The sequence below is a fragment of the Lepidochelys kempii genome, chromosome 11 (assembly GCF_965140285.1).
Source record: "Lepidochelys kempii isolate rLepKem1 chromosome 11, rLepKem1.hap1, whole genome shotgun sequence".
Taxonomy (NCBI): Eukaryota; Metazoa; Chordata; order Testudines; family Cheloniidae; genus Lepidochelys; species Lepidochelys kempii.
Genome location: NC_136390.1, coordinates 60198713 through 60218086, shown reverse-complemented (window position 1 = coordinate 60218086; position 19374 = coordinate 60198713). Strand labels below are relative to the sequence as shown.

At 39.2% G+C, this 19374-nt stretch overlaps 1 protein-coding gene across 3 annotated transcripts in view; it reads right to left on the bottom strand.

The window, feature by feature from the left end:
• The window catches only part of BMPR2 (bone morphogenetic protein receptor type 2), a 170913-nt gene that overhangs the window by 109302 nt on the left and 42237 nt on the right, over window positions 1-19374 (bottom strand). The window contains exon 1 of one of the 3 annotated variants that reach the window (XM_073306447.2): window positions 8302-9666. The exons of the other annotated variants lie outside the window; for them this stretch is intronic. The gene's annotated coding sequence lies outside the window, so the exon portion shown is untranslated. Of the gene's footprint in view, window positions 1-8301; window positions 9667-19374 lie in introns of those variants that run through there. 3 annotated transcript variants of the gene reach the window in all.

The following is a 19374-nucleotide window of genomic DNA, read 5'->3' as shown; positions in this document are numbered from 1 at the left end:
CAGGGACGTGGTGCCGGCCGCTTCCCAGAGCTGTGTGACATAGGGCCAGGGCAGGCAGGCAGGCAGGCTGCCCTGGCCGCGGTGCATGCCGCTGCCACCCCAGATCCGCTTTAGGTAAGTGGCGCCAGGCCGGACCCTGAACCCCTCCTGCACCCCGCCCAACCCCCTGCCCTGAGCCCCCTGCCACGCCGCACCCCCCTCCTGGGCCCCAACCCCCTGCCCTGAGCCCCCTGCCACGCTGCAGCCCCCTCCTGCATCCCAACCCTCTGCCCTGAGCCCCCTCATACACCCTGCACCCCTCTTCTGCCCCAATCCCTTGCCCTGAGCCCGTTCCTGCACACGGCACCCCCTCCCACACCCCTTCCTGCACCCCAACCCCTTGCCCTGCATTTAATTTCCCCACCAGATGTGGCCCTCGGCCCAAAAAGTTTGCCTACCCCTGGTCTAGGGGTACAAGAAAGGATTGCCCATTATCCCCCGTTTGCTTTACCAATGAAGCCATTTGGTAAAGGACATCAAAATGCCTTCATAATTAGAGCAAATAACTTAGATTAGAGTCCAAACATAGCTATTCATAGTAATGGCTACATTAAAAAGAATTTTAGGTCATCAAAATTAAAAATTCACCCATTCTTCATCCAGACCACTTTATCAGCTTTGGACAGATTTTCTAAATTCTTGTGACCAAGACTCTCTCCCTCTTCGCTATTTTCATTAATAATCAGGTATTTATCTATCCCCAGGAGATATCAAAGTGACTATTCATTGTGGTTATTCCATTTGGACAACTGTTCCAACAGTTACATAAGAATGTAAACAACAAAGATCCCATATTTTCAATATTTACAAGTCAAACATTTTATTCTGAAATCTAAGTATGAGGTGACTCTATCTACACCTTTGGTGATATTTCAGGAGTTAACCCAGGAGCACGTTGGAACAAAAAAAGTCTTAATTCCTAAGATGTATACAATTTCAATTGAAAAAGATGTCGATAAGAAAACAACCCAGATGAAAAGACGGGAGAAGGATTCAGAGAAATGGATCTGGATGACTAGGTGTCTATATAGGAAAGGAGATATACAATTTCACTTTATGTAGCTGATGCAGAAATTTTTTTATAAATTACTGTATAGATGGCATTTGACTCCAGTTAAGTTCCATCATGTTTTTGCTACTAGGGACATGCACAGTTGGAGGGGTTGCAGAGAAAAGGGAACATACTTAAACATCTGGTGGTTGTGTCCCAGAATTATTTGGTTTTCGGAGGAAATTATTAAAGAGATACCTCTTATGACAAAACGGCAGTTTTCTAGAGATCCCCTGACCTGCTTACTTAATATTCCTATAAAGGATCTGCATTTTAAACAGAAAGACAAGTTAATTAAAATTTTGTTATTGATGGCAGTTAGACTCCATATTGCTCATTACTGAAAAAATTCCTCCTATGTATGTGTACAGTGAAATATGGACTGTTCTCATAATGGACAAGCTTTCACACAAAGAACAAACACAAGGAAAGCACAAAAAGGAGGATAAGTATTTAGAAATCTAAATACTTTACTGTACTCAGAGGAGGGTTCCCCATCCAGCAAATCAGAATCTTTAGTGAGGTTCTTTTAATATTAACCTGAGCCTGAACAAGATGTATTGTTAATGTTTTACTATAACTTTGCCTTAACAAACAGTTTGGTTCTTTTAAACATCACCAACATGTGTGCACACTTTAAAGAGAGTAATCACATGGTTGTACTACGGTTATCCTTGTCGTTCCTCACCCTATCCCCTCTCCTTCCTTACTGTGTGTCCCCCTCACCCATTGCAGCGTCTCTAAATCTTTATTGTAAACAATTTGTATGGGGACTTATTTCTTCTGTGAATAATCTAGCATATCATTGGATGCTAGAAAATTAAGTATCAATTTATTAAATGCATCAGAAAACTCCCAGTCTCTACACTCTGACTCCTATTAATATATCGAGGTTGCTTCAGTGTTTCGAATGTAAATCCCCATTTACGTGGGGTTTAATTCATTAACAGATTTCTGATTACTTAAAACAGCTTTGTTTTTAAAAACTTACATTTTATTTGTCATTTTAGAATATTTATTGAGGTATTCAAGTACTACTGTAGCACTTCCAGGCCACAGTTGGGATTTGGGGCTCCACTGTATGGGGTGCTGGACATCTCAAAAACAAAATGAGAGAGCCAAAGATAGACAGTCCCTGCCAAGAGTGTGTACAATCTAAATATACAAACAGATGAAGGTTAGAGTTTGGGGATAACACATACCAGTGAATGAGTATGGTAAATAACTGCATTCTATGAAGATTTATTTCATACCTATCCACACATCAGACTGGTCTTTCTACTTAGCTATGCATGTACCACTTAGCCTATATTTTAGTGACTCTCAAACCATGGTCCACAGAAAGCTGGCTGGTCACATGGTACCAGTTCTCCTCCTTGTTCCTAGTGGCTCAATTGTATTAACAGACAGCTAAAAATACATAAACTACTTTCCTTTTTTTCATCTAAGCAATTGGGGTAGTTGCCACAAGGGCTATATGTGATCACGAACAAGATGCCAGACAGTCATCATGACGGAGAGGAGAGGAGTGCACACTCAAAAATGGATTTTTTGAAAATCTGTATTAAAATGAGGCCCACGTGATGAAATAGTTTGAGAACATTTGCTATAGTTTTACTCAATATATGCATGTTACATCTTTTCATGTTTATATGTACACTAAAGAGAGAACAGACTCCCTTACTGTACAGTAGCTATGTTTTAGTGACCTTCAAACTAAACATAATAGCCTTTTTGTATCAACATCATGAAATGGTTTAGTGATGAATGTTACCATAAAAATCCCTCTGAAAGGCAGAAAAGATGACACCATTATGTTGTCTTGCTTTTAAGCTAGTCTTAAGAGACAAAAGGAATTTGCAATATGTGATAGCCTGTAAAGCCTATTCTTCATGCCAAACTACACATTTCAGCATTGTTTAAGGATTCACGCAACTGTAGTAAATATATGCTTTAAACATTTGTAGCAATGGACACATCCAGCAGCACTAAATAAATTTGTTTATTTATGCCCTTATAAATGCCTTTGTGTTAGACAAAAGAAAGAAAATAGTACCACTGGTATAGTGTGTGCAGTGAGTAACAACGGGAAAATCTCCTTTCCAATATTCTTTCAAATGAAATGGAGGGGTATGTGAAGTTTTTTGAGGGGTAGAAAGGCTTACTTTAGTAGTTCTCTCCCAAAAATAGCAGATCTAAACACCACACTAAACAGGAGAGTTGGCAAAAGCAGAGGTCAGAATCCCACAATACCACAAATCTGTTAGATCAGCAGCTCTGATCCACTTCTTCACTTCTGTAATCCTCTAGTGTACACATTATGACATTAATAATCTAGTACAATTTATGTAAAAAATGAACACCCAATTAAGTTTCAAATACGGATATTCAACTCAAAATTGTAAATCCGATACAAATTGTAAATCTCATACAATCTCAAGCTAAAAGTTGATACAGATTCTAGAGCTCTCCATTCCTTTTCAACACAATCATCTTGAATTTACTATCAAATTAATTAAAAATGGAACAGAAGATGAAGTGGAAGAAGTAGGACACTAAAATGTCTTGCTGTGTTATAATCTACATTAGACTTAAGCTTCTCAGAGCAGGAACCAGTCTGTAAAGCATCTTAAACATCAGAATCCCACAGGATCTATGCACCCCACAATCACCTTCTGCTGAGATACACCCTAATCCTATCCTGCCTACACCAGAAATTCACAAGAATTCACAGTCCTGACTACAAAAGCCTTAGAAGAAATTTATTATTAATACTTGCATGGAGCAGGGGAGAGACCACACTGACTTTTTTAAAGTTGCCTCATATGGATAAAGCAGGTAATTAAAAAAACCTCCCTAACCAGCCTTATACTAAAGATCTAAACTGATCTGAAACTGTTTCTCTCTCAACACGTCACTTTTTTTGGTGTTCTATGCGCTGGCTCTATACACCATTTAAAAAAAAAACATAGAAAGCTCTGCTGCAGCAACTTACTTTTGAAGCTTCGGTAATGTAACACTCACAGGGTCTGGAACCAACAAAAAGCAATATATATCTAGGTTTTTAGGGTGAGCCTTGGAAACAATTTACCACCTTTTCCATCATCCCTCAAAAATAAGAGTCCAATCTTCCCATAGGATCAGCTACAAATGAAGATTTGGGGAAGAACCTTCAATCTTCTGTTACAGGGTAAGGTACCCCAGCTGGTTGTGGAAGGCTCAGATGCTAATATTTACATGAGTTGTCCAAGGGTCAATTATCCAAATAACCTTGCAGCAGGAAGCAAGTTAGGGCCTGAAAAGTCACCCCTTTCCCCCTCCATTTCATATAAATGACCTCAGTTAAGTTTTCAGGTGCTTCAACTAATCTTCCCTCTAGTCGTCCTGAAAATATTTAGTCATAGCAGACGCTCATGGGTGGGGAAAAGGGGGAAAATATTTTTGTGGGTGGAGGGTTTTTTGTTTGTGTGTGTTTGTTTTTTGTTTTAAACAGGTTGTAGGGATAATTTAGCTGACTTGAACAGGCACAAGTTAAGACAAGACAAGCTCGAACAAGTAACTAGTAACTGCTGAACAAGCTCGAACAAGTGATTTCTGAAACAACTAACTATTGTGAATATGTTTATAATAAACAAAGTAGGCAGAAACACACTGACCTGATGAGTTTGCCTTATGCAAGCTGCAAAGCAGCTGGTCCTTACATGCAAGAAGCATAGATGTTAATAGGAAAGATGTATATAAACTGTGTAGCGTGTGACATGAATTGTGATTGTGGTTTCACCCTGAACCTAAATTACCTGCACCTGGGCCTGGGTCAGCATGGAAAAAAGAGCTGTTACACGCCTAATAAAAGTAATCTGAGTCATGAGCTGGAGTTGAACTCATTTTTTTGGATCCCAGACAACTGTACAAAGTGTTCCTCCAGAACTGAACAAGGTGTTCTGGATAGTCCAATTAGAAAGGTCTTGGAAGGAATCCCAACACAGGCTCACCCCAAAATGACGGCTCTCTGCAAACCTGAAAGGTGTTCAGGGATTCCCCATTGGGCCCATCCCTGCTGATTCTTCTTCAGAGTAAGAATGAAAAGCAGTGGGGAAAAAAAAAACACCTTTCAATCCTAGTAATCAGTTTACATTTTCAAGACTATCTTTGCAAAGAAAAGGGCTACACATTATTTAAATGTGCTAGGTCATCCTGCCACAATTGCTATCAGCAAAGTTCCCTGAGCCTGATGCCTCTTTGTTTGGTAATATCCTGTTTCCTTTGAAATGCTCTATGCCCCGAAGTCCAAAATAGCCTGGATTTGCTGACCTGAAAGACACACAGCAAAGCCCATCCTTTTGAGCAGGCTTTGGTGAAGGACTGAAGCAATGAAGTGTGGGATTTCCCATTAGTGAGAAAATTCAATGGGAGGTTTTATGCTGCATTTGTCACTACCCGTGATGAAGAAAAGCTGTTGCTTTGTTCCATTTTTACTTTGCATCTCTTAATTTCGTGTGTTTTTAAAATACATTCAGGATGCTGGTGTGGGGCTTGAGTAATAACATCTAAAATAAGTTTTTAAATAATTAAAAGCTGGAATAACCATAACTATGAATGAAAAACAATTTTTCACATTTTTTTGAAATATTAAAATGAATGTGCTTGTCTTGCTTACAATCTGTGTGTTCACTTTCCATGAACAACTGAGCAATTAGATTTCACTGACAAAAATGTTTGCAAATAGCAAATTTCAAAAAGTCACAGACAGATATTTAAGGAAACCAAATTTTAAATCCGCATGTGCAAAATTGGATGAGTATATACGCACTTCTGGTACACAAGCAAGAAACAGTAAAAATGTAGTGTAACTGGACTAACCAGTTGCAAGGAAGAACGTTCAAATTTTGAATATCAGAGTAAAAAATATTTTAGATATTTGAATAAATTCAAGGAAACCATAACCTACTGCGGAAATTATGACCAGAAAGAGTATTCAATGGATAAAATTATTAATTTTAAATTGTTTGCTACACTATAGCCGTACTATTTCTAGGAGCAAAAAAGGACGGAGGGGCCCATGGGTATAGGAGTCACAGATCCAGGAGGCTGGCTGTATAGGCTTGTATCATAAAAATACAGCTAAGGGTAGCATGAAATCCTTCCTTTACCTGTGAAGGGTTAAGAAGCTCAGATAACCTGGTTGGCACCTGACCAAAAGGACCAATAATGGGAGAAGACACTTTCAAATCTGTGGGGGAAGGTTTTTGTTTTGTGTTTCTTTGTGTTCTCTCTGGGACAGCGAGGAACCAGGGCAGGGAAAATACATACCTGAACTAAGCATCTAAGATTACAAATTGTAAGTAATAGGAAGGAAATGCGTTAGATTATCTTTTGTTTTAGCTTCTGAATTTTCTCTAGGCTAAGAGGGAGGTTTATTCCTGTTTTTTTCTGTAACTTTAAAGTTTTGTCTGGAGGGGAATCCTGTGTTTTGAATCTGATTACCCTGTAAAATTACCTTCCATCCTGATTTTACAGAGGTACTTCTTTTACTTTTTCTTTATAATAAAGTTCTGATTTAAGAAACTGATTGGTTTTTAGTGTCCTAGAAACCCAAGGGGCTGGTCTGTGCTCACCTTGTTTACTCTCAAGCCTCCCCAGGAAAGGGGGTGAATGGGCTTGGGGAGGATATTTTGGGGAAACAGGAACTCCAAGTGGTCCTTTTCCTAAATCTTTGTTTAACTCACTTGGTGGTGGCAGCGATATCGTTCCAAGGACAAGGAAGAATGTGTGCCTTCGGGAAGTTTTTAGAGATAAGCTTAGTGGGGTCTTTCATGTGGGTCCCCACATCTGTACCCTAGAGTTCAGAGTGGGGAGGGAACCCTGACAGCTTGCAATCTGATTTTGAGCATTCCAGTGGAAGCCACACCAAATCAAAATGTTGACTCCAATTATTACAGCGAGAAAGGTGTATCATCTACGGTTTTAAAAAAAAAATCCAAATCAACAGTCCAAAGATCCAACTGGCTAAATTTTGTTTTAAGTACTTTATGCTTTTAAGGAGGGATAATGAGATAGTTAAAATGGAAATTAAATATTAGTTCCCTTTTTAACATAGTTTTTCCTTATCTGAGTCTTCCGAAGTCCTATATTCATCCTTTGTCATATAATAGGAATACTCCTGTAGTCAGATGTATGTGTAATGGAAATGAAACTATTTTGCACATTAATTTGACTCAGTGATCACAAAAAAATTTATTTATAAAACTAATGAGATGTGATGATGTATAGAGGGACTACCTCATCATTTGTTTTTAAAACCATATATTTCCATACTTCCTCCAAGTACCTAATTCCTGTCCTTTCCTTAATAAATGAGTGTGCTGCAGTGGTCAAAATCATTTCCCGCCAACCATTACCAACAACCAGGCATTTTTTCTAGATGGCAGAGACAGATATATGAAAAATCAATAGCCAAAAAAACTAAGTATAACAAATGCAGTTTTTCCAGCGTGTGCACCAATGTTTCTGAACTTTTATTTTTTTTGCTCCAAATAATTTCAAAGTGTAGCACCCCCTCTCTACCTGGTTACCTCCTTTAATGCCAATTTGCTTACAGGTTTGGGTTTTTTTGGATTCCACCACCCACTTAGCAGGGTGTATTTTCTTTTCTTTTTTCAATGAAATTATTTGGCGGTGCCTTCACCCCACTCGCTCCTTCCTGGCAGGGTTCCCAGGGCAGTTTGGGCGGAGAATTTTAACTACAAGGTAATTCCCACTTACTTGCCAGATAGTTGGAGACTTCCAAGAAATAACACAAACACATACAATATATTCAACACAATAATTATATTAAACAGGAGACAAATACAACATAACAGGGTAAAACACTATTTTTAGGGCAACCGGTGCCCACACTGAAAATACCCGTGACTTGATGTAGCAAATGTAAAATAAGTGTCCCACTGGTACGCATACTTTGCTGGGGCCCTTGACAACCTATAACCACAAAATTCTTCTTTGCAGTGGTTTAGCAGTGTGGCTGACTGGGTACAGTACAGCCCAAAGGACTCACAAGTGGGAGAAGGTGGCAAATCCCTCCACAGATGTAATATGCAGCAGGTTATAAAAATCTTCAAACCCTTACTCCCTGGCTTGAGGACACAGTTCAGAGAGTAGGTGGGCCCCAAAACAAATTACCTGACTAACTAACTAAAAGATGATGCACTCACAAACTCCATGAATGATCCCGCAGGTTCGAAGAGGACTCTGGACTCCTCAATCACTGCAGAGGGGCTGCTCTCTGCTGGCAGGGATCTTCCTTTAGGCAGAAATCAGGCTGCGTCGGTCCCAGGATTTCCCTGGACTAGCAGACAGAGCAGAGCTGACCATGTGGTGACTGGTCTCATCTAGGGAGCTGGAGTCAGGTGACCAGACGTCCCGATAAAATCAGGACTGTCCCAATTTTTAGTTCTTTGTCCTGCATCCCAACCAATGCATGTTGGGATGCCATTTGTCCCGATACTGTGGCCCTGGCTGCTCCGGCAGGTTTTTGGATTTTTTTTGCTTCGGCAACTCTGCTTCAGCCGCGCTTTTTTTTTTTTTTTTTTTTGCTTCCCCCACATGTTCCGATATTTTGTCTGTTTCACCTGGTCACCCTAAGCTGGAGGGTGAACTCAGCCTGGCTGAGGAAGTTTCCCAGCAAACTCTACAAATTGGGAATCATCAGTGGGGAAGAAAAAACCCAGCTAAGTGATCTGCTGTTAGGTCCCTAGAGGCCTGTTCTCAGAGGGAACCCGGCATGCAGGCCTGGGACTCACCAGCTCCCCACACAGCCAGTCCTGCCCTTTTCCTGGCTGGCTCCGGACTGACTCCAAAATGGCTTCTCCCCTTTTCTCAGCTCACTGGGAGGGCCTCTCACTCCGTATTGGTTGCTGGGCAGGCTCTGAGTCTGCCTTGGCTCCCCCTCCCTACTAGGGACAGTGTGCCTCTTCCTGAGCTGCCAGCACACAGGGTCCCAGGAATCTATGTAATCTCATTGGGGGTTACAAAAGTTTGCATAACTAAAATTTATTTTAACAGCAAACATATCAGTACTCTGGTATATACTAACATTATTAGCCTACAAAGTATTTTTTTTAAATGGAGGGCTCTCGGAAGAAATCTGGTAAATTACGGCACGACTTGAAATGCTGGTCAGCTCTTACCAGCCCATGTATTACTTTTTGGTTGTCCAGCGGACTCCTTTGCTTGCACTGATTTGTTTATCCTTGTTTAAACCAATATTTTTTTAAAAAAAGAAGTCTTACTTTGTGAGAGGTGGCAACAGTTCAGGTAGACTAAATAATAAGTCGATCAAGCAGCCTTTTTTAAGAATCCTAACAGCAACCAAAACAAAAACCAACCAACCAACAAGTGTCAATGAGAGGAAAGAAATAACACGAAAGTAACAAAGTTTTCTTTCAGACACTGCAGAATGGTTTTACACAAATTCAATGCTTCTTTTTAAAAGTGTTTTAATCATTCATCAATATTACAGCTTGCACTGCCAAAAAAAAGTAGTAAAAAAAACCAAACCAAAAAAAACCAGAACACCCAACAACCGTGGGTTGCCCAACTGTCCCCAGAGAAAGATCCCAACATCTTCGAACACTCAGGAACAGTGGGCCTCTTGTTCTGACCTGGCTCCTTTGCAGAGAGCAGCAGCATGAATCTATTAACCAATCTGCTGCTGTACAAAGAGCAACAGTGTTTACCAGTGTCCAATTTCTCTGACTATAGTTCATCTCAATTTGAAGCATTTTCACAAGCTCAAATAAAATATGAGAATAACTCCCATATCTTAAACAGTGATGTCAAGTAAATACCTACAGTACATATTAATTGCTGTACAAAAATCTTATACTAAAAAATAAGCATGGAACATAAAATGGGCAAAGCTGTCCACAATAATTGCTTGTAAATTTCACAGAAAAGCTGTAGTGTACTCACAGCAACAACAAACAGCTCAACTTGTTCTGAAAGCTTTGCTACAAATGGATTCGTTTGGGGGCATTTGTGAGTACATTAAATTTTATGTCTCCGTGTACTTTGCAATCCAGTATCATAAATAACTTGGCAAATTTTAATTTCCATTTTCACAGTATACAACAAAAACTGTGCTGTATGGAAGTTTACCATATACATACTACAATCAACAACAACAAAATCCACCATTCCTCCAGGAAAAATCATCTCCCTCTGGCCCAGCTGTGCTGGCCAGACTGCTGTTTTCCTAGATATGCTATTAGATCTCCCAGTATTAGTTTAAAACTCAGGTATTTGCAAAAGAAACAAAATTTTAAAACCCTGGAAGAGATTTATACTGCTAATTTACATAACAAATCAGCTAACATGAACAAACAGTACCTTTCACAGTTGACAGTGCTGGATAGTATCACACTGTAGCTAATTTTCATGTCTTTTTTCAATCAGTACTGGAGACTTTGTGGGAAGGGGTGTGAGGAAGACACCGAAGAGACTGATTGAGGCGTATCCAAGTAACACACTCTTCCAAGCCATTCAATGAGATCAATTCACATTATAATCACATAACTGCTGAACACTAAACTATTCTGGGTTGCCTTCACGCTTAGATAGTCTCAGTGTACAATTTTACATGTGAGTTGTTCAAAACATTTGATAAGACAGTACTTTCTACCCTCTGTCTGTACAAAGAGCTTTTTATGGCCAGCACAACTCAAAGCTACAACACCAGCACCACAAAGATGTACTTTTTAATATCTTGAATTTAGTTTAGTAGTATGAACATAGGTTGCATTCTACTTTTTCCTTCTAAGTTAGAAGAACGTCATTTCAGAAAGCTACCAACTTTCTTGTTTGATCTCAAAAGCACTGAGTTGCTTTAGGTCTCAAATATCTAAAAAGATCTTAAAATATGGCCTCTTGCATTCAGTTAAACATTTATTTCTTCAGCTGTGTAATTGAAGTATATAATATTTTAATTATTGCACATATTATATACCTTAAAGAAAAACAGGCATGTGCATTACAGGAAGTTATGCACAAATGTATGTACATTAGCATTTCATTCACATCATTTACTCTTACAGTGAGCAATTTAAAGGACACAAGGATCAACTGACATATTTCCTTTTCAACAGAATGTACAATTTTAAAGATATGGAAAATTTGAGGCCTAAACAACTTCACAAAGGGTCTTTTAAACTGCCTTATTTTGCTACACTGGTCATGTTTAAAGAGTCCTCCAAACAATCGTTTTCTTCATTCTCATCTGGGTCATAAAACTGCAAAAGAAAAGTCACTTTTATTAACAGTATTGAAGGACAGAAGTTTGAATGCCCTATTACAATTGTTGTGTCTCATTAACACAAAAAAAAAAGAGAGAGAGAGGGGAGGGGGCCAGGGGTTGCTCTATTCAGCTTTGCAACAGCTTGTAGAAGTTAAGGGCTTAATTTAATTCCAAGAGTTCAGCTACACCCATTTAACACAATAAAACACAGCAATACATAGGTGAAGAGGACTTTTCTTCCTTTCCCCTCCTCCTTTTCCAATTGCTTCCCTTGGTTCTCAGAGAAAATGCTGAGGCTCAACTACATTGAACGTCTGGCTGTGATCCAAGATGCACTTAATGAGGTCCTGGCAACTCCCCAGCATTACAGATGCCTCTCCAGCACCACAAACAGCCTCCATCAAATAGACAGGAACCACAGGCAAATCTGTGCCTGACAGCAGGGCTTTACTTCCAAAGAGAAGTAAGAGACAAACGAGGACTCTGAAAATAATGTATCCCATATATTGCTAAATTAATCTAGTGTAATTTCAATCCTTTTTCCTCCATCATAACCAGAATCTTTAATGAGTTATAATTAACACAGTTTGACTGAAGTATTACACAGATTTAAAAGTTTACAGCAGTATTACAATTGTACAGTGGGTAAAAGGAACTTGATGCCATTTTTCAGATTTAGAAATGTATGTCTTTAAAACAGACATCTGCAGCAGCCAAGACAAAACTGTTACATTAACAACAATTCAACAGTTCTAATGTATTTTCTACCCTACTCTGGCTGGGCAAATAGTAAATACATGTTTTCACCATAATCAAAGTATTGATGCTTTGAACTAATGAAATAAAGCAGTAATCTAATGAGTCTGACAATGTTCAATATAACTTGCTAGACATTGTAATATCAGCACATCTCATCAAAAATTAAAACAGTTAACAAAATAATGCACATTCACACTACATCTACTTGTAAGATAGTGCTCTAGAATGATTACGCCTCTTTAAAGGCCCCAGCTACAGAGCTGACCCAAACAATACAAACTATCATTATTTAATTTGATTCTATTTAGAAAAGTACTTATATGTCTCTATATACATAAAACCTGTTAAATTAATAAATTATAAATTAAATATAGGTTAAATTATAAAACCTGTTAAATTAATAATGCAGCTTAGTTGTTTCTGATCCAGTGCCAATTAGAGGACTCAAACCAAAGCCCAGCTAAAAAGCCTCAAAAATTCCCCCCAAAGATAACCTCAATCCACATATGCAAGGGACTCCCTGAATTGAATATATAGATTGCTATATTCCCTCATTTCTTCCAAATTCATCACTTTTATTCGAAGAGATGGAGAGGGGACCAGACTCTCCGTACATACAGTTCCTCTTGGTTGCCAAGCTCCAGCTGAACAGTCGAGCAGTAACTATAGTAAACTATCAACAAGAAATCAAAGAACAATCCTATCATCTCAGCCTAACTGCCCAGGATATCTAGGTGACATAAAAATGTTTAAAGAAACCTTAAAAAATTTAAGAAATTACCCTTCCTTAGCATAATGCCAGACCAGACCCTAAGACTAGAGCTACCTAGGAAAGGCAGCCTGCAACACCTGCAGTTCAAATGCTGCATCAGAAGATGCACTACATATTGTTTGTAATGTCAAATAAAAGTAGAAGGAAACTCCCTCAGGACCAAAATCTCCAGGGACCAAATGGATATTCCCTGAGACCAACAGACCACCCATATGTGATGCAAATTGACTAAGGAGGAGCCCCTAGCAAGTAGGAACTTGAGGCATAATAAATGCTCTCAACACAAAGAGAGCTAACAGTCCTCTTTGTTATGATTTCTTGTGAAAAGGAAAAGATGTCTATGATTGACGTGTGACATTAAGGCTTTTCTTCCTGTATAGTACATTCCAAAACATGCCCTCCAAATGCAGTATTATTCAGATATTTTGCTGAGTTTACATATTTAAGTCAGTAGTGCAGTAGTAGCAAAACTGAAGTAGCCACATGCCAGTTTCCTTAGACAGGTGGTCATAAAGGGAAATGGAAAAGAAATAAGGGGAAAAAAAAAACAGCAAAAAAGAAGCATAACTGGCAAGCCCACTTCCTGCAAAGGTGGTGATAAAGCATGGTCTGGATTAGCACAGAAGAATGTTACAGAAACCAGATTACATGGAAACAGGTTTGTCACTGTGATAATAACCACAAATTAAATTGGAATTGTATATAATATTGCTGTCAACTGAAGCAGAAAACCATGTTTACAAGTTAATAATGACTACACAATAGCTTCTGCTCAATTAAATTTAATTAAAATCTCTCATCTTGCTATTGAAGGTTTTCCAATAGTAGCACCAACTAATTTGGTTCATTTCAAATATAAAGTATAAAAAAATTACATTTTAAGATTAAAAAATAAGAATTTATATTAGAATCTTTGGGTAGAAACACTTATTTCTGCCATAATTATTTACTACAATAAGAAAGGTTTGCTATTCTTATTCACTTCTAGCAGCCAATAATTTAGCAGTCCATTACAGTGAAAAACCTGTTGTTCTATTTATCAACTTCTCACCAAAGAGGTTGAACTTCAGTCTGGATTTCATTTAAGCCTGTCACTGTACCATTGCAGCTGAATTTAATTCTGTAATCATACTATTGAATATTTGCTAAATTGGTTGAATATTTTTGTGGGGCTGTAGGGCTTTTCTTTGGTTCCATTAAAGTAGCCTTTGAACCTGTCTGAAGGGCTGGAAGTAAAAAGGCACCAACAATGCACATATTAGGGTAATGAAGCAGAAAAACAGCAGGATCAGCAATACCAGAGTGAAGGAACTGTGAGGAAATGCGACCTCCCCATCGGAGTCAAGATGGCACACAGCACCTATGTGACAGCACAGAGCAAAAAAGCACCACATGTTGAGACTTCCAGTTCTGTGGATTTATTGTCCACGTCTCTCTCTCCCCCTCAGCACTGAACTGTGCTCTTTATTTTATCTTTCTTCAACCTTCCGTAACATGAAAATAAACAGCTTAAAACATACATTCAATGCATATCAGACACGGAAAACTCATGGTACAGAACACTGAACATTCTTAATTTGTCAGGAAAGCATACCAACAGTCTCTTATTTTGAATATACAGCAAAAGGCTAGAGCTTTTCCAGCAGGGGAGACTATTATTCCACTTATGAAAAATTGTCATCTCAAGGACTGAAAAGTGTGTTTTTAAAGAAATATCTCAGAATGTAAAAATGAATAGTAAATAAATATCAAAACCCACATAACTTTGTGTCTTTAGCTATATTTTAGACACTTTCCACAACAGGACTGTCACGGTGCAGGACTCATCCCTGCGGTGCTTCCTCCTGGTCTCTCAGGGAATTAGCTCGTCCAGCCTCCAGAGCACCCTCTGCAGGCCGGTGTCTCACTGCCGCTGGCTCCCTTGTCCCTCCCAGACTCCAGTGCCCCTTTTATCCAGGGTGCTGCCCCCTGGCAGTACCCCCAGAGATCTGGGTCTCCCCCTCCCAGGGGAACCCCCACACACTATCCCCACCTCACCTCAGCCTTTGGCTACAGTCGCCATTTAGCCCCCGCACACTGGGGCGGACTGCAGTGTATAAGCCAATCATCACAGGCAAGGGAGGGTTTGGACCTGCTGCCTCTGCCTATCTTTGGGCTGCCCCCTGCAACCCCAGTACTCGGTCATAGGCCGTCTGCCAGGCCTGCAGCCTGGGGCTTTTCCAGTCTGAAGCCTCCCAGCTCCTCTGGCCTTCCCCAGCCCTGCTCCACCTCAGGTACTCTGGTACGCTCCCCAGCAGCCAGGCCCATCTCTCTCCACAGTGAGAAGAGACTCTGTCTGCTCCTGGCCCACTGCACTCTTATAAGGGCCAGCTGAGCCCTCGCTGGGGCGTGGCCACAGCCCAGCCTGGGAACTGCTTGCTCCCAGCCACAGCCCTCTCCTGGGCTGTTTTAAGCCCTTTAAGGCTGGAGCGGGTAACCACCCCACTACAAGGACCCTGTTTCCACATACTAGCAGCCTTTAGGGCACCATTTCTCAAACTGGGGATCCCAACACAAAAGGGGGTCACAACGCTATTGTTGAGGGGTTGCGAGATCACAAAAAATACTGCGATAACTTTTCGATCCTTTGCTAGGGTTACCATATTTCAAGTTCCCAAACAGAGGACAAGGGGATATAGCACCCATCACTCTCTGGATACCCAGCTCTGAAAGCAGCACCGCTGCCAGCACCAGCCCAGAAGTAAGGGTGGCCAGGGGCAGTAGGTTTTTTTATACCATAACTTTTTGTGGTGCCCAGAACAGGTCCAAATCCTGCCACCCCATACCTGCCTTGTAAGCCGATATATATTTTTTAAAATAATGTAAAAATGTGAGAGCTCTGGGGTGGGACTGGTGATGAGAGGTTTGGAGTGTGGGAGGGGCTCAGTCAGAGGGCTGGGGTACAGGGGTGAGGGCTGAGAGATAATTAAAACAGTGATCTGTTTCGCATGGTAAACTGAGTGTAAGCAAACAGTATGCGTTTTAACATGGCTAAACTTTCATTTTGTTTTTTCAGAGCAAATAGCTTTTTGCTCTCTCAGCAATGCCCACATCACTCTTGAAGAGATTAATCTTTCCTCTGGGGTTTGAAAAGGTGATTATAGCCTCATTTCTTATTAGGTGTAAGCCCTACTCGTAGACGTCAATAATTCACTAGTGGCAATCGTATACACCAGGCCATGCTAAAGAGAAAGAATTGTAAATAAGTCTATTACAAAGCACACAAAACAAAATTTTACACACAAAACACAAAATCTTAAATCCTAAAAAGATTATGACTTTTCTTTATGAAAATCCAACAGGATATAATAATGAAAATAAAAGGAATATTACAGGTTCTATTATCAGAGAAGATTTGCCTTTCAAGGCCCCAATTCAGCAAAGCACTTAAGAACAAGCTAAATATTTAAAGTTAAGGACATACGAAAGCGTATGGCTAGATTGAGGCTCAAGCAGTCATGGCTTTGTGACTCTGTACTTCGTTTAATATGAGAACACAGTAAAACTGAGTTATGTGGAGATGAAATTAAGGCCTTCTTGCCTGTGCCTATCTCTATTCCCCATATGAAGATCCCTAGAATTCTATAGTTGTTTTTCAAGCAACAAACTCTGCTTATTACCAAAAGAGTTGCATAGCATATTTTACTTATTTTCTTTAGAAACTGAGATGTCAGCTAGTAAAATCAGGCCTGTGTAATTTACTCAAAACTCCCTCAAATTCTTTCAGAATCTGAAGCTCTCTCTCACACACACATACTTTTACTTTTTACATAACACCAATCACTATGTAGGGGAACAGAGTGCAAAAATTTAGAACGATCGTCATAAAACTGCACCCACAGAGAAGCAGCCACTTTACCAAATAACCCAAAATGAACAAGATTAACTCACCCTCACCAGAAAGGACACGCAGTGAGCCATGAAGACTATTTGAGGCCCTTTGTTTTCAGTTTTTACTGATCCTTTCTCAACAATTCCCAGGTTTTACAAATGCTATTTGTTTTTGACAGATTTTCACGTGAATTTTGGATCACTCCAGTACGGGAAAATACTGATCGTATTAAGAACAACCAATACATTACATGATGTGAGACTGCCTGTTAAAGTAAGGCAATGTAGTAGAAGATACATATATGTACACATATATGGGTTTACGTACAGTTTGTGAAATAACCCATAGCATTAAGCTGCTTTTACTTTCAATCCTCTTACTTTTCTCTATCCTCCCATGCCCCAATATTTACCCAAACAATTGTGAAGTTAATCTTTTGCATTGATTTTAATCCATTTTTAAATTTTTGTAAAACACAGATAAATTCTTGGAAATTTTAAACAAAATAAAAAACTAAAAATGAAGGGCCTTAAGAATACTATACCTTACAAGCAACTCAGGTTATAACTATGCCATATCCTTACAAAATTCCACTTGCCCACTTAATTGCGGCAAGCAGTTTTTCGGAGCAGGAAAGTAAAACATTAGTTTATTTCACCGTTTACCATGATAAAGAGCAGGAGAGTTGTTTTTGTACCAGGGCTAATAAAGCTTCTTGACAGTTTAGCAAGGCTGCTATAAGTGCACCTCTTCCCTTTAGGAATCTATGACTAAGCAATGTCTGTATTGTACGTACTTCTGCTTTCAGTAAAAATTATGTACACTACTTATATTTACTTTACATTATTTACATTTTCTGTATTGTCTTAAGCAAGTAACCAAGGGCCCAGCAAAAAACAAAAATTAGAGACACTCTCTTGTTGTTAGAAATTAACATATTTTAACATTCTGTAGTACCCTAAATGAAAAACAAGAAAAAGACTGAATTTTCTTTCAAAGAACACAACACTACAAAGCAACACAATGGACTTACTTCTAATACAAAATGGACTTACTTAAAATCCAATTTAAGTACTCCCCTTACCTACTCCCACCACTTTACTGACAGAAATGCAAAGTAACATCACTGTAGACCCTCTCAAAACAGAAGGTCAATGTCAGCTGGTGACACAGAGAACAGAGAACTACAGGCACAAAGCCACTCATTCTCCATTTTCTTTCTATTAAGGGTCTCATCCAAAGCCCACTGAAGTCAATGGAAAGACTCCCACTGATTTCAGTGGGCCTGGGATCAGGCCAAAAATAAGCCTCTCCCTACCTCTAATAAATTAACAAAAATATCAAGAAGAAGAGATACAGGAGAGAAAAATGTTAGTCTCTCTCAAAAATCTTTAGAAGAAATATTTTGCTAATTCATATCCTAATATATAAACAAACAGTCTTATTAGTCAGCAGTCTGCTAATAAATCCCTCTCATGCCCGTCTGTCACCATGTCTCAGTGGGTCACAATTGAGAAAACCAAATTCAGGACAAGCTGCTGAGAAATATGGCAAACACACCCCAAAACTGGTGCTTATTCTTCCATAAGATATACCAAACCAGCAACAAAAGTAAACTTCTGTCTCACCATACTGACTAACAGGAAGCCAGAAATGCAGCCTCCTTAGGTATTCCAGTCACGGATTCAAAACCCAAAACACAAGACTTAATGATTAGTAGTTATTTAAAACCAATTTCATCAAAGGGTTCTTCTGATCCCAAAGGACCAGCCACATATCCAGGTCAGTATATAACTCAGATCTTAGCCAATAATCACGCTGTTGCCAATTCTTTAGTATCTAACATCTAAAGGTTTATTTATAGAAAGAGAGAAAGAAGTGAGATTTAAAATTGGTTAAAGGAATCAAATACATACAATATTTCCTGAATGTGGATATACTATACACATCATTTACCAAACCGTGGTATTATTTACATTAAAAATGATGAGCCATAACGTTATAAAACTGATCTTGTAACCGCCCATCTTTCTCATATCTAAAAGAACCACATTTTCAAAAGCAATCACCTGAACTGTGTGCCCATCGATCTGGCATTTCTGTACACAAACTGGTAGGTACGCAATAACTTAGTAAACACGCAAATTTTGGAGACACAATCTAGCCAGCTGGCTTTGAAATATCACCCAAGAGAAAAACGTTGGGAAGCCCAATATTGTTAAAATTTGGTTTCTCTGGAGAAAAATTGCCACAGGCAAACTGCTCTGGTTTTCCTTTTATTAGTTATTTATTAAACTAAGCACATTTGCCACTTGTAGCATTGCATTGTATATATAGGGATTGTTTTGGCATCTAACCGTCCTGGTAATTCCCAAAATAAACTTAATCATAAACTAGCAAGGCTGAATTTATTATTAGGACTAAGAATCAGTAACTTGCATTGTAGGAGCTCAAAGCATTTTACAAAAGTTGGTATTGTGCATGGTGCTTCTACGGCATTAGCATGTTTACTACTAGCCAGGATGTAAATTAATAGCTAATGAAGTTCTGGCTTTCCTAGAAATAGTATCAAATATTTTCTTTGTCTCCTT